The sequence below is a fragment of the Cygnus olor genome, chromosome 1 (genome assembly GCF_009769625.2).
Source record: "Cygnus olor isolate bCygOlo1 chromosome 1, bCygOlo1.pri.v2, whole genome shotgun sequence".
Taxonomy (NCBI): domain Eukaryota; kingdom Metazoa; phylum Chordata; class Aves; order Anseriformes; family Anatidae; genus Cygnus; species Cygnus olor.
In genome coordinates this window covers 142,654,667-142,660,666 of record NC_049169.1, presented here as the reverse complement: position 1 = coordinate 142,660,666, position 6,000 = coordinate 142,654,667, and positions in this window count along the sequence as shown.

Sequence of the window (6,000 nt, the reverse complement as noted above, 5' to 3'; positions counted from 1 at the left end):
CACATGTGAAAAACAGTTATTATAAAGTTGTTACTTCAAAATGCAAAGGTCAACAAAAAATCCTTCTACGTTGTTAACAAACTACCTCTACGTCATCTTTTCTACACAGCTTATTTTATAACAAAACTATACATTACAATATAAATTGTTTAGGGTAAGCTGATTTTAAAAATTGACTACTAGAAATAACTCCATCTGTTTTGGCAGTGACTGAATGGGTGCTTTGCAAAAGTCTGGGTGAACTCTAAGCTCCAGCAAACAGCGCTAGGTAAATCTATAGTGGTAGACAAAAGTCATTTCTGGCTTCTTTGAATTTGGAGAATACCTCTTTTCATCTTCTGCTGTTGCTCTAAGGTTCATGGAACTATCTTTTTCACTCTGGCCCTATTTCTTCTGTGGCCTGCTCTTACCAGCCTTCCAGTTTCAAACAGATCTTTTAGCTTCTGTATTATTATCTCTGTAGTTTCAGGAAAACAAACTAACAAAACAAACCTTTATCTATCTATCTATCTATCTATCTATCTATCTATCTATCTATCTATCTATCTATTCCTCCCAGAATATGCAATTCTATTTTCTTCTACCATTTACTTGTGTCAGGAGTACTTCAGGCATGGTAATCTAATCTGAGGACATGTAAAGATGATCTTTTCTCCACAATCACTCATCAAGCACAGCACAGCCTTTTAGAGTCACCAAGATTCCAGAAAGACAGAGGAAAACAGGAAGAATCTTGTACCAGGAGGATATGAACAACGAGGAAGAGCCTGAGCATTGACCAAAGTTCAGGATTTTATTATTGGTGTATGTAACATCAAATTCCATCTTTCATCTACTAAAATCTCACAGTTTTATATTAAGAATATATAATTGCAATACCTTTATCAAACTTAAAAATTATATAATACAGTAAAAAAATCATTTCAGACTTTGACCTCTGTAGTAACAGGAAAAGATTTCCATGATTTTTATTCCAACAACATGTATGTGGACAGCCATATAGCTCCTATAAGCCTAGAGTTTTATTTATTTATTTTTTCCTGATTGATATTTTTTTAATAAGTAGATACAGTAGAGAAATAAAGAGAGACATTGGAGCTTCAAATTAAAAGGGAGCAATTAAGAAGGGTAAGACTTTTGAACTGAATTGCTCTAAATGAACCAGGAGAGGTGCAAATCAGTCATTACAAAAATTATATAATTTTAGGTCTTAGGTTAAGTTCTGTGAACTGTTTAATATCATAATTGGCTGCTGCCAAAATCGTCAAGTTGAATGAAGCTCTAAGTTTAAAATGTCATAAACTCTCAGTATAAAGATTTATATAACACAGGTATCTGACCTACCACCACGTGGCAGGATGTATTTGTTATGTCTTATTTGACTTTTGCAAATGAAAAAAATGGCTAGGGAAAGGAAACATACATCTTCTGGATAATATCAAAACACTATGAATCTAGACTGATATCTGTGCGATGTATTCAGAAATCTGTGATAAACATAGTTGTTTCTTATTAAAAAATCAGATCTGATACTCCAAGTGGAAAATTTGTGTGTTTATTATCATGAATGAAGGTGGTTAATGTCAAATCTCAACAGTGTGTATTTACCAAGAGTTTAATAAAACATTTTATAAACTAAGCAAACTCTTTCTGAGGTTTTGCAGCCATTCAATGGCTGTAACACATACATATCTTCTGTATAGGAATTTCTTTACACTGATGATCAAAACTATGGTTGCACTTTAATAAGCATCTGCTTATTAAAATATAGTCAAATTATGATACCATTCAGTGGCCTAGAAAAAGCACAGTGTTGCACAGTATTGCTTGAGGTGAAGGTTAGGACTTTGAAACACTAGCTTGAGAACTGAGGCAGAATGTACCCACTCCTTCAGGAAAAAAAAAAAAAAAGTAGATCTTGGTGAGCTATCATGCAAAGAGATGTAAGCAACACTCACTGCTTGCTAATAGTACACCATAGCTAGCTTACTCTCCCATTTTAACATGGAGAAGGAAGAACTCATATCTGCACTCTTTCTGCACACTGGTAGCTCATTTGGTGAACAAAGAAATAGGGAGAGGAAAGATGAATAAAAGACTGAACGTTAAATGACATGTGAAGGTGCATCCTTGCCTTTTAGTGTCACAGAAGCGGTATCTATTGAAGTTACTTTTTTTGGGAGAAACACAAAAGTAAATAGGAAAATATTTCCAACTGTTATGAGAGTGGTAGATGATCTGTTCCTGGACTACAGGCTATGAAAAACTAGCTGAAGCTTTGTACTCATGTCTTTCTTGTTTCCAGTAATTTCTACAGATGTATTTCTTCACTATAGTGAAAAGCCAGAAGCCAGTAAGTACCTACTGCCTATACAGTATTCATGTTATGAAATCCAAGGTAGCATTCATACAGATATTCTACTTAAACTCCCCAAAACGGTTACACTTCTACACCATATCTTTCTTACAATCACTTTTCTAAGTAAATAACAACTTAGTGGCCATTTGACTCTCACGTGGGAGAAGAGGAGGGTTATATAGTTCTGCACAAGAGAAGTAGCAGTCACAAAACAGTTTTATTTAAATGTCATTCTTTGTATAAAAGCACTGAAAATCAAAGCTCTTAGAAAACTGTCAGTCTGCCCACATTTACCTTCTCCTCCTCTTTGCCTTATTGTGTTCCTGTTAATAAACCCACTCCCAGATAGCTGCGTTTCTGAGCTTTTGCTTTGGTCACTGGGACCTTTCCTCTTCTACCTTTAGGAGCTGAACTTCTAAAAATATGTGTAATTTTTTTTTTTCCCAGCTTCTGCCAAAGTCAAAGCAATATACTCCTTCCAGACAGCCCTAGATTCCCTCTTGACCTTTTCCTTTCCTTTCCTTTCCCTTCCTTTTTTTTTTTTTTTTCCTGCTTTCTTCTTTTCTCATCTAGATAGACACTATTTGGAAATCCACTCTCTTTCACCTGAGACCTAGTTCCTAATTAGCTTTTGCCATTCCAAAATACAAACAAAAAAAACACTAACGTAAGGAGTAAAGATATACTTTCAGAACAATGAAAGCACATGAACATTTATGCAGTAAATTTCTGGACATATACCTATCTTTTTGAAGGTATTCATTTTATTTCAAAAAGAAGGATTTTTTTTTTAATGTTTAAGTTCACCAAATATCAAAACAGAAAACCTGAATGAGTAAATAGTGACCAGCTGTAGTGAGTAGTGATAATATTTATTTTAATTTCATTTTTCAGGCTTTTTTTTTTTTTTTTTTGGTAACATATCTCTTCCTCAACTTATTTTTCTTGAATAAACAAGACACAGAGACTTAACAGATGCCACAACCAGGCAAATGTACATCTCTCCTGTAATTTTTGCAGCACTCAGATTCACTTACAGCTCTGTGGGGCTTAGAATGTTTAGTCTCGCTACAGAACTTACAATTTTTCTAGTGCCTGAGACCAGAGCAGGGTTAATGACAAATGTCTGCTTCCTTCTTTCACTAAGTTCAGAGGTGGGGGCTGATATGAAGAAGCTCATCTGCAGTCCCAGCTAGTAAAGCAGAACACGCCCCCACCAGCTACCACCACCACCAACAACAAAAAAAAATGAAAACACCGTGCACGAGAATGCCAAAGCTTTTCCGTTTGCTTTCAGGAGTTAAACACCAGAATTAATATTATAGGACAGATGATTCAGAGGGCTGGCATGCAAATGTTCATAACAATTGTCCCACTTTGCTCCAGTTCCTGTTTATTACTTCATATTCTTTACTGTATCAGTAAATCCCTTCAAGGCTGTTGTTATTATTGAAGAGAGGCCCACCTGGGAATGTTTAGGTCCTTTAGTAATAGCCTTAGGCCCAGATCTAATGTCTGTTGAAATAGGATTCACTGCTTAGAGGAAATACTGATGACAATTCGTTAGGGCATCATAAAAAAAAATCTGTTTCAACTCAGGAAAAGGCTGCTAAATGTGTGAACAAATATTGTAGGTTAGCCACTTACTGTATAGAGACTGCAGGATATACAGTTGTCCCGTAGTCCAATTTTCCTTTAGCTGCTTGCTAAGTCCTTTAAACACATACACACACACACACACAAAATTCATAATGTTTTAAATTATAATATAAATCTTCTGATCTGCTATTAATATAATTCCTGTTGCAGTCTGAGGCTTGAGACACATGTGTAATTCTTCAATAGTATCCAGTGTGTTATCTGGAAGGTCTCTTTTTGCTGCTGCATCAATGCAAACCAGCCTACACCCAGGCGAACAAAGGAAATTTAACTTTCATAAGTTGGTTTTAAAAATGCATTTACTTTGACTGCATTGAAAGAATCTAAAAAAAGATGAAAAGCATCTTTAGCATGCCAAAAACATCTGGTTTCATATTTTGAGACCAAAAGGAAATTGCATGAAGACTAAAATCTTGTTTTGATTTATATTGTTATTGGAGGGCTGAGAAGCTGCCAGTCATAAAATAAAATTTTATGATGATAAATAAATAAGGAAAACAATCTGACAAAACATGTTGTGGAACAAAGCTCCATTTCAAGTTTAATTAACTGATAACAATGTTTATGATAGAAGAACTGTGCCACCAATTATACAGCTAGTAAACGCATGCTACCACCGCAAAGACTGGCCTATAAAAGTCTGGCTAAAAAGGTTTCTCCTGCAGCAAAATACTTCCTAACACAAAAGAGAAGGTATTCTTCATGTAGTAAATCATGCAGCAATTAAGACCTCTTTGAAGACGTTTATGAGTAGGTCTTTATAGATTGTATGACAATTGCTCTGCTTCAATAGTGCATTGTAAATTGCACAATGGTAGTAGTTCCTGCTCTCTAATATACCTACTGGTAGTGTCTGCAGGAACTGACAGTTTAGAAATCGTTACAGTATAGATATATCTGTGGAGAGAGAAGCAAAAATAAACGTTTTCATCTCTGCAGCACTTTGCCTTTTTCCAAAAGCTTGTATGCAATTGTAACAAAGTGTTCCAGCAAGAAGATTATTTTAGAAACACAGAGATCAGCTGCGTACTGCAGGGAGAAGTGATCCTTAATCATACATGTAAGAGTTCAGTCTCTTTTCTGGTAACAGAGGCTTGCATTTTAAATTGCTACATACTTCCAGTCCTTGTGGTTTGAAGATGCTGGGATCACAGCCATGATACACAGTACAAATCATTAACTTTCAGTTTATGCTATACTATAATTTGCCAGTTACTGTATAAAATGCAATATACAAAATGCAAGATTTTGTATTACAGATATTATGAATCACTTGCTAAAATAATACTGACATTTCTGCGGATAGGTTAAAGAAGCTTGGCTCATATTGTGAGACTTCTCCATTTTCAACTTCTGGAATAATAAACCACATTTGGGAAGCCCTGACTCTGGCTAGCTGTAGGAATAGTACATTAATGATTCAGATCACATGCCTTGTCATAGCCTTTCACCCCATTAGCTGTAACTGAGCATTAAACTCTTGGTCATACATCAACCTCAGTACAAGTCCTGATCGTCCCTTCCCTGCCATGTTCCACCTTAAAAACACAGCCCTGCCAAACAAAAACATTCAAGTTACACATTAAGTAATATGGGAAGGAAATATAACAGCCTTCTCACTCATCTAGTTTGGGGTTGATTTTTATTATTTGTATACATGTTAAACTCCTACTTTTTTTCACCAATGAAATGAACCTAGGGAGGCTATTCTTCTCTTGGTTTCCTCTGTGTGTATGTGCATGGAAGATAACATCCTGCCTACAGTCCTGAAGGGAATTACTATTGGCATGTTTCAACTCATTATCTTGAATCTTAATCAGCCGATGAAAAAAAAATTAGTTCCATCATCTGATGAAGGCCCAGCATGATGAGTCAAAACATCCTGATCGAGATTCCCAGCTGCACTGAATGGGTCTCTACAAGTTATGCATATCCTGACTGCATTCTTATAATCAATTAGTACATCTCTGTCTTCTCTGCAC